The sequence below is a fragment of the Vigna unguiculata genome, chromosome 11 (genome assembly GCF_037176805.1).
Source record: "Vigna unguiculata cultivar grain cowpea cultivar isolate G323 ecotype 2 chromosome 11, ASM3717680v1, whole genome shotgun sequence".
Taxonomy (NCBI): Eukaryota; Viridiplantae; Streptophyta; class Magnoliopsida; order Fabales; family Fabaceae; genus Vigna; species Vigna unguiculata.
This window is the reverse complement of record NC_140802.1, coordinates 15,551,118-15,561,570: the sequence shown is the minus strand read 5'-3', so window position 1 is coordinate 15,561,570 and position 10,453 is coordinate 15,551,118. Positions and strand designations below refer to the sequence as shown.

The window sequence follows — 10,453 nt, the reverse complement described above, 5'->3', positions numbered from 1 at the left end:
TTAGAGAGGGATATAATCCCTCGCTATTTCGTAGCTAATTTGTCTTTAACCCCTTGCTTATCCCTCACTAAAGTGAAGTTACAAAGTTTTAGAACTTATAGCTAATCCACAGCTAGTTTGTCGCAATTTTCTCTCGCTAATCCATATATATTCTATCGCAACTTTTCTCTCGCTAATCCATAGTTAATATGTCACAACTTTTCTCTCGCTAATCCATAGCTAATTTGTTACAACTTTTCCCTTGCTAATTCGTAGTTAATTTGTCGCAATTTTACTCTCGCTAATCTATAGCTAATATGTCATAACTTTTCTATCACTAACCCTTGCTAATTTGTCGCAACTTTTCCCTCGCTAATTCGTAACTAATCGGTCGCAAGTTTGCTCTCGCTAATCCATAGCTAATTTGTCACAACTTTTCTATCGTTAATTCATAGCTAATCTATCACAACTTTTCTCCCACTAATCCGTAGCTAATTTATCACATATTTTCTCTCGCTAACCCATAATTTTACACAAGAGATAAAGCAAAAAAAACTAGCCGCTTGGAAGCTAAGAATTTGACCGTCCAAGTTATCTTTTATATCAATAAAAATTGCATAGAGTTATCTTGACTATGAAATAGCTAATATTACGTAGAATAATAAAGGATTTACATTATCAAACAACAATAGTTAAAAGAAACAAAGTTGATCTGCGAAGACCATTAAAAAATGCATCCATACCAGCATTGGTATAATTAAAAGACCTTGATTTTCCAAGGCTTAAAACTTTAAATCATCAAAACCTGAAAAGCCAACAAATTACATAATGAGATTAAAAAAATATCTTACTGGATAATGAAAAAATAAGCTTTGACTCAATGAACATGGTCTTAGCATACAATTGTGGATATAACAATACCAATTCTCCCATGTGCCAAGTCATTTATCTTAATTAGACTATTTATACCATATAGATGCATGCGTATAAAATATTGGCATGTACTAAAAGTCTTAGTAATTGAGACTCCAACAAATTATACTTGAGGATACGTTTTAAAAGAATTTAGTTTATAGCATAATAAATTTATAAAACCTATCATCTAAGAACCACAATGATGCTTTACGTTATTCTATCTTCATGCAGGTAAAAGGTTAAGATTGAGGAAATCAAAACAAGTTTCCTTTATATCTTGGTTTTTCGTTAGAGGCAAGGAATAGGAGAGCAAATATATTGCTCTATTTCAAACCAATGAAAAGTATATTTTATCTACCTTGCAGATACATTTCAACGAAAAATGAATTAATGTAAGGGAATTGTCTCTGGAATCTCCAACCTGAAACAAATGATACTTTGTCTCCTCCTCCGTCAATTTTTCAATTGACCTCTCTCTCTCGCTATTGGCATTAACCTTATGTCATTTTCACGATCCTACAAATTCTAGCAAGAAGTCATTATTCAGCCAAATGATTTTTCGATTACAGAGTTTTTATGAAAAAATAAAAACCCTAAATTAGAGATTTTTTGGATTATACTTACCTTTACTACAAAACTGACCGATTCTGATTGGGCCAAGCATGTGAATCCTACCGTGAGTGAGTCCAATCTTAACAGAAACCATTCAAGAATGCGAGAGTGAGAGGATCTCCAAATGTCGAAGAGTAGGTGTCTAAAAGTTATAGGGTTTGGAAATGGCTATGAGAGTGAATCGCATAACGTGTGGAAAAAGAGAGGGATTATTTGGAATGAGTGACCTAGCAAGAGAAAAGAGAGGGAGAAAGAACCCGATTGTTGACAGAGTTTGCGAGATTTGGAGGAATATCAGAATTGTGTCCATTGAAGACCGCAAGCTACTCTACTATGTATCTTACCTTTGTTGTCTCTCTTTCCCTTCTCGTCTCTCTTACAGAGGAGACGAAGGAGTTGGAGTATGATTAAGGAGAAGAATGTACCAGAGTCTGAAATAAGAAGAAAGTGAATATTTGAATAATCTGAAAATGTGGAAAAGGACACAAAATAGTTCCTTGGTTCGTCACTTTCAATAAATTAAAAAAGATATTTTCTAAATAGAAAAATATAAAACAACTTCAATATTTTTTTTTTAAACTTTATGAATAAATAAAAAATATAATCAGTTTCAGTTAAAGTATATATCCATAATATATATTTATCTTAAACTTATAATTCTTTTAAAAAAATTAAAATTTATATTTCTAATTTTCTATCTCATTTATTATATATCTTAATTAATTTATTAATATTTATATTTATAATTTATATTTCAACATAAAAAATTATATTTAAAAAAAGTTAAAATATTTAAGTTAAAAAATACTTTTAAAACACTTAAATTAAAATAATTTTAAAATATTCAAATTAAAAATAATTTTAAAATATCTAAACTAAACATAATTTTAAAATATTTAAATTAAAAAATATGTATGTATACTAAAATCAAAAATAATTATAGTACATAATTGAGAAAGATTAGCTACAAATATATTTTTTGATAAATCTGTAGCAATTTTTTTACGAATCAGCTACAATTCTATTCCTTTGTTATTTCGTCAAAAATCAATCAGAGAAATCAATAAGAGATTAGCTACAAATATATATTCTATTTAATCTATAGTTATTTTGCTACAAAGAAGCTACAAATTGTTTCTTTTGTCATTTCCTTGCAAATTAGTGAGGATTAGTTACAAATATAAGTTCCTACAAATTTGTAGCTATTTTGCTACAGACTCACTATAATTTTATTCTTTCGTTATTTTCTTGCAAATTAGTGAAGGATTAGCTACAAATATTTTTCCTCGCTAATTCACTACAAAAAAAATGTGTAAGTAGCGACAATTATTTTTGTATTTTACGTCATTTTTAACCGTCGTTATTTACTTGAGTGACGTTTTCCAAAAATGTCGTAATTCTTGCCGTCACAAAGTATAATATGGTGATTTAAAATGAATCACCGCAGCAACCGTCATTTTATACTATGTATAAAGAAGTAAATAACGTCAATTAAAACTGACGTAATATTTTTAATAGAAAACAAATTCAATGAAAAAATGACATTTAAAACTGACATTATTATCATTATATTATGATATTTTTAATTGTCAATACTATAATTAATTCTTAGATAAATTACGTCATTATCAAGTGTCAATACTAAAATTTATTTTTTATGATAGTTTAAAATATATAAAAAATTATAAGACTATAAAAAAAGAAATTAATAGACTAAATTATTTTATTATCAACATAACATAATTACACCAAAATACCAAAATATTCAATCATCCAAAAAAAAGACAACATTAAAATTTGACAACGCAATTATAAAACATGCACTGCTAATTTTAAATTGTTTTGCTTCCACCACTTGATCTTAGTATATTATGTGTAGATGGCACACCACTTCCAACATTCGGTGCCTACAATAAAGAAAGAATATAAGTATATATGAGTAAGTGAAATTCAAATAAATTAAGAGATCCTTACAAGGGAAAAGGTGTTCTATCCTCAAAACAATAAAATGAAATAGTTAATTAAAATAATTAGTAAACCAAAGTATTCATTCAAAGAAAATATAAAATAAAACAGAATATATATATATATATATATATATATATATATATATATATATATATATATATATATATATATATATATATTAGGCACATTTATAAAATAAATGTCAAAATGTATTTTATAAGTTTTAAGCATTTTATCTTCTTAAACTTCAAATGAAGAAGGATTGTTCTTCTTCCCATTAGCAATGTTTTTGAGGATTATTATTAGCTTTCAGATTTTAGGATAAAAACTAAACCCAATTCGTCTAAAGGTGTTACAGCCCCAACAATGTTTTCTTGATCATTATTAGCTTTTTTTAGATAAGAAAATAAATTAAACTTCTCGCGTAAACAAAAATGAACCGATGCACTATATTTTTAGAAAATCACATTTCACTCCTTTAAAAGCTAAAAACTATTTTAATTTAACAGACTTTCTTTCACACATATGCCATAGTTACGTAATAGAAACTAAGAAATACTCTGGATCATTATCACTCATACGTTCTTTATAACTTCAAGCATGCTGAATTATTTAAAAACTCATTAACAACAACTCATTTTCACTTCAAGCATGATAGAAGATAAAGAATCAATGGCATGCCATGTTATAGGTAATAAGATCAGAAACCATCTAGCTGCATCTACTGAAAGAGTTTCATACCAAAAGCAAACTTGTTACCTCTAGAGCAAACATATTTTTCACTTTGGAAGTAAATCATCAAATTAATTTATTGGTGGAACCAGGAAGACATTAAATTGAAAATAACATAAAGCATTTCTACTTACAAGATATATTAAAGGTTGATTAGTGCCATGGATAGCACAATCAAAGTAGTGAAGCCATTAAAAAGATGAGGACAAGAACAAAATTATGTTAGATATTTCATTTTGTCTCTTGCTTTCGACCCCTTATAATTGATGCCAAATATTTCAAAAGCCCCGAGTTAGTTTCATTCCAAAGAAAATTTAAACATGTAAAGTCTTGAAATTGAGAAAATCCAAGATCAGATAGTCATTCTTTCTTGCACGAAAAAAAATAAATACCATAATAGCTAGCTTAGAGCAGAAAAATACGAATGCACTAACTAATAAGAAAATTTGGGGCAAGGAGAAAGGGAAGTTATGTATACCTGATTTTGGGGAACTTTTTCATCTTCGATCAAGCTACATTCTCATTACTTTACCATCACTATTGCCATCTTAGCTAGCACCTGAAAAACAGAGTCAACATGCAGTAGGTTTAGATAGATCCATATCACGTCTCCACATCTCCATCTTCATCCAAAACCAACACGCGTATACACACAAGAATAGAATCACAATATTTATTACCTTAATCACTCACATATCAATACAAGATAAGAAAAATGCTAACAGAGAAATAAGCATCAGAACAACATGCATAGAAAAATCACCCACAATCAGCAATCAATTTTTAGAAATTAGAAGAGAAAAAGAGTTCTTTGTAGTGAGCCTTTGTGTTGTCCAATAAAAGATGGAATGGATATTTCACACATACAATGCTGACAGCACTAGATGCAGGGGGTGGCGATGGAGTTTCTAGTCACGATAGTGGTGGCAAATGACGACACTAGCAGCGGTGTTCGCCAGAGAAATCAAACTAGTTGTGGGTAAGCAACTCAACCACTCTATTTGTAGAACGAGAAAAAGAAAAGGGTTTTCTTCTCCAATCACACCTTCGAAGGCAGCGAATCTCTTCTCCGATCGTAGACTTGCAGACTCCAATCGCAAATAGTGGGTTGAGAGAGAGGAAGAGCATCAAACACTAATCGCAGACTCACAGATTCTATTCGTGCCTTCGAAAGACAATGACTTTCTTCTCCAATCGTAGATTTTGCAACCAACCTCTCTTTGAAGATACCGCAAATGCAGGACTAAGTGGAAATGTTGAAACCCTAAATCAAAACATCAAAATGCATCCTAAATGAGAGGATGAAAATCAATATTTTTTAGACTGAACTGGGAAATGGAAAGGGTTTGGCAAATAGAAGTTGCGATATTAGAAAAGGATAATGATATTCCAACAAAATATTTTGACAAGTATTTGACAAAGGTGACGTGGTAGCAGTTTTTTTAATTTTTAATAACGGAAAATGTTTGTTCGCACGTGCAGCTGAGAGAGAAACAAAGCTAAAATTAAATGTCCTTTAGAGAGAGAAAGTGAAGAGAAAAAAGGGGGGAAGTGAGGTCAGTCCGTTGCGCAGTGAGAAAGTGAAGAGAGAGAAGAGGGAAAGTGAGCCGGCCAGAGTTAGTGGTTCAGTGACAGAGAGATTCCGGCAACCATTTCGCCAGTGGGGGTGGAGGCTCATTGTCAGTGAAACCGAAGACTGTCCCTACCATCCAGAAAACGAAGGTTTTGGAGTGGGTAGTATTTTTCGAAGTCTGAATCGACGTTGCTTGGTCGGCGGCAACTGTTCGGTGGTCTTGTCCGTTGCATTGTAAGTTTCTTTTGGTCCCATTTCACATTTGCGTAATGTGTTGGTTGATGATGAAGTTTTTCTCGTTTTCGTAAAGTTTTTTTTTTGTTTTGCGAACAAGTTGGTATTCTACATGTTTGTTTTTGATGTTGTTGGGGAAAAGTGATTTGGTGGTGTTATGGTGAATGTTAGTGAATTTTTGAGAACCCATTTTTGCCGTTCGGTGTTGTCTGTTATAGAGGTTTAGGTACTTGAAAATTTGGAAGAAACCCCATGTTTTCTAAGTCTGTATATGTGTCCTCGTTTGTTGTTGTCTGTAATGTAAAATTTTTGGCAGTTACGTAATTTGTATTTGTCTGCTTTGTGCCTACATCCCCATAATGTTGATTTGGTTACTTTAGAGTTGTCATTTGTGGGCCTGTGTGATTATTCTCATAAAACTTTTCCAGTAAATAAGCATAATTGTTGGTCATTACGAAAAAAAAAGAAAAAAATATTATGTGTAACCTTTGAATATCATCTTCTGTTCAGGTAGTTTGAGGGTTAGTGAAAGATCCTTTGTCCATGAAAACGTAGTGGCCGGAGTAGTTGGTCATCACAAAGTTATGGCTGGTGAATGTGGATTGAATGAGAAGGTATTTTTATGTTGTAATTTGTAGATTGGGTTGACATGAATTTGTTGTATAAATCGAAATGAAGTGTTAATTTTTTCAAATATTTTGAATGTTAGGCTCGATTGCGTACTTTTTGTTACACAAAGTGGATTAGCCAAATGAATGGGATAATCTTAAATAGGCATCGCGAAAGGATTCAGGGTACACCATTCAAATGGTGTTTGGACATGCAACAACCATTAAAGATATGTAACTCTCTTTTGCTTGAGTTATTGAAGCGTTGGCTACCTGCTCAGGAATCATTTCGTGTCATGCAACGGTCAATCCCGTTTACTTGTGCTGACATTTGCATGTCTTTAGGATTGTCGGTTGTTGGGTTAGATGTAGATTTTGATAAAACTTATTGTGGGGTAGTCGGTGGACTTCTGCAAGACAGAATAGTAACCGTTGAAACTATTATTGAAATAATTCAGGGTTTGGTAGGTAGTGATTCTAATGAAGTTGATAACGTTTGTCGTTTGTACATATTTGTTTGTTTTGTTGTGCTTTACTTTCCTAGGAATTCAAAAACTATTAGTAATATATCTTGTAGTGTTTTAGATGATATAGATGGGCTGTCGAATTACAATTGGGGTAAGGTAGTTCATAGTTTTTTAGTTAAAAGTTTAAGTCACGGGTTTGTGGCACTCGGGCAGAGAGAGCTTTGCTTAAGTGGTGCAGCACCAGTTTTGTAGGTACACTAAACTTCATTTACTAAATTATCTTGATTTGTAGAATGTTTAAAATGTAATAATGCATCATGTTGTTTTGTGTAGACTTGGGCTGTAGAAAGACTTTCATTGTGTGGCCCAGAATTGCAGTTAATTTTTCCAAGAATATTGGCGTGGCCGGAAGTTCACTTCAAGTCAAGACGGATTAAGAAGTTGTTCCAAGAGAGCAAAGTATTTTTTCTGTGCAACGATTTGTTCTTCATACCAATGTTTTTTCTTCTGAAACAGTAATTTGTTTGTGTGGGTCTTGATTAGATATGTGGGGAATGGAGGCTGAGAGAAGAAGATAAGCAAAATATTATGATTCGTGAAGCGTTGCAACTTGGTGACGAAGCAAAGTCTGAAAAACCACATGTGGATATCAAGTTGGCTTCGACAAAAGTTCTGCTATAGAGGTTGAGAACCCATAGAACACGGCTACGGATGATGAAGGATGAAATGACTTTAATGCGCGAAGAGATATCATTACGATGTCATGGTGGAATTGATAAGGGTGTGCAACATGGGCAGGGCAACGACGGTGATGAGGTCGAGGTGGAGGTTGGACAGCGTGAGCATGATGAAGAACTTGCTATTGATGGTGCAAATGTCGTTCAAGGAAATAGTGGTGATGATGTGGGGAAAGGCCTTGATATGAACTGTGTATCCCATGGAGGCATTTCTGGTGAAGTTGAACCGCTTCAAGCCATAGTTCCCTATGTTCCACAACAGCCACGAATGACTCAATTTAAAGTTGATTACATGAAGTTGTATACCAGTATAACAGTTTTTGGTGTACCAAACAGGTATTAGTTATATTTTAGTGTATTACAGTACTTATTTGGATTTTATTAAAAGTTTGAGATTTTATTATGAAACTGTTATTGCAAGGTGGTTTGCAACATCAATGGGCAAATATTGGGTACCAATGAGTGTTAGGGTTTTGGTCCTGGAAAGAAGGTGGACAATATGGTAAGAAGCTTGTTTATAACATTTCAATCGGTCGATTAGTTATACATACTATTTTGTAGGTTGTTCTATTTGCTGCGAGCACAATGATGTACTTTGAACGACGTCGATATGGTCATGTGAAGAGAATACATTTCAATCCTTTATATACAGTAAAAAGAATGTTTGTTTAATTGGTTATGTTGTTTGAGATTAGTTATAATCTATTGATGTATGTTATTAATGTAGACCCATGTCCTGACTGACTCACAGAGGATGATTGTTAAGAGACGTCAATGGACATTGAGAGACTACGTTGCCTACTTTCGTGCAGAACTGATTGTGTTAGAGGACATTTTGTCTGCTGATTTTGTGAGATTTATTATTTATTATGTTGTATTTTTTTTTTGTCAATGTTTGTAAGTTAATTTGATGAATGATTATCTTGTTCCTTTTTAAGAATATTGAATATGATGTGAGTTGATTAAGAAAGCTAAGTGAAATCCCCACTGGACATTAAGATAGCAAGCTATCTAGATGTGAAGGTTCCTTTCACAAAGCTCAAGAGAAGAAGATGATGGATTGATTCAAAACAAAAAGGATATGGAAGGCACATAAACCATAGAAAACCAAGAACAATTAAAGGAAGAAGAAAACATAAAATGGAAAGGAAAGAAATGGTAAAAATGTGAGAAGCACGCCACTACAAGGCTAGGCTAGAAGCCATGGCAACCTTGAAGATGAGTGGATGTGTGCCGCCACTTGCTATGCAAGATAAGGCTTAAAAGTATTCACTCCCAAGGGAGGAAACTCTCACAAATGGTTGAGACACAAGAGTGTTTTTACTTCAAAATGTTCAACCCTTGTACAAGTGTTAGAGGTCCCCTTAAATAGACAAGTCTAGGGGCCCCTTAGCAAAACAACTAAGTTAAAGGATTACAAAAGAAACCTAGCATGTTCTAGAAAGTAGGTCATCCTAGGGTGCACATGGGTGAATTTTCGTCCAAGCCATCTAGGTGGCAAGTCTTCATGGCCAAGGCTCCCAAAGGAAGGTTCTAGAACATTCTAGAAGACTTGGTGTCCAAGGCATGTGGGCCTCCTCTTTCTAGATGCTTCTAGAAAGTCTTATTCCTTCTCTCTCTTCCTTAGGACGCCAAGTGTCTCCTATGTGGTCCTCCTCCTTTCTTATTCCTACAAAAGCAATTTAAGGATTAGCATGTTGGTTTAAGGTTAAGCTAATCTTTTGAGTCAACAAGTCAACCCAAAGTCAAGGTCAACAAGTCAACTCAAAAATAGTCAACCAAGCCAACTTAAAGGAATTTTAAACTAAAGAAAATAAAAGCAAAGGAAGGGATCAAGGAACTCCCTTTCTTCTAAGCATGTGCCATGGGCCATCATCCTTGGTAGTGATCAATCCTTTATCATAATTGATAGTAGTCATATTGTGTTATAGTTGTTTGCCCCAATTGTGCATGACGATCATTGGTGGTGTTACGTCGTAAATTGTCAAGAGAAAAAGTTGTATGTGCTTGATTCGATAGGCCACTCCAACAAAATTCGTAAAAGAATAGACAACGCAGTTGTAAGATTAGAATATTATGATATTGGTTTTGTATAGGTTGTCACATATTACTAGTTGGTTAACTTAATGGGTCGTTATTATTTTGACACTGTAGGCTCATAATTTGGGATTACTTTTTGGGATGTTGATGAAGTGTTCGGAAGATGACTTCCCAAAATTTGAAGTTCACTGCGAGATAACTCCCATTCAACCCAACTTGTGAGTTTATCATTTCTTCTATAATTGCACTGGAGTTTGGTGATGAAATGTGTTTATTTACATATATTTGTGGTGTTGTTTAGATATGATTATGGCATTATTGTTCTTCAAATGATGGACTTGTGGGATGGTCAGAAGAAATTTGATGGCAATACCATGCCTAATTACACTAATGTAAATTGTAGTTAGTCCACGAATTTTTATTAAAGATTGATGTATTTGCATTAACATATTTGTGAGTTGTTGGGCAAGAACAACTTCAACTGATTAGACAACAATACATTTGGTGTTGGATTCTAGATGTTGACAATATCTACAGGCAAGAAATCCTGTAGTACTACGACGCACTTTTATAGAAGATAGCTGTGGA

At 33.2% G+C, this 10,453-nt stretch overlaps 2 long non-coding RNA genes across 3 annotated transcripts; both read right to left on the bottom strand.

The window, feature by feature from the left end:
* Positions 1 to 556: 556 nt before the first annotated feature.
* LOC114168340 (uncharacterized) lies at positions 557 to 1,918 on the bottom strand. The gene is made up of 3 exons (XR_003600662.2): positions 1,519 to 1,918; positions 1,316 to 1,410; positions 557 to 784 (listed from the first exon to the last, which is right to left on the bottom strand). It is a non-coding gene; the product is annotated as an uncharacterized LOC114168340 (long non-coding RNA).
* Positions 1,919 to 3,207: 1,289 nt separating this feature from the next.
* Positions 3,208 to 5,565, bottom strand: LOC114170652 (uncharacterized). Of its 2 annotated transcripts, none has more exons than XR_003601114.2 (3): positions 5,074 to 5,565; positions 4,685 to 4,765; positions 3,208 to 3,413 (listed from the first exon to the last, which is right to left on the bottom strand). It is a non-coding gene; the product is annotated as an uncharacterized LOC114170652 (long non-coding RNA). The 2 variants fall into 2 exon arrangements; XR_014986164.1 differs by having other exon boundaries at positions 5,252 to 5,565.
* Positions 5,566 to 10,453: the final 4,888 nt, after the last annotated feature.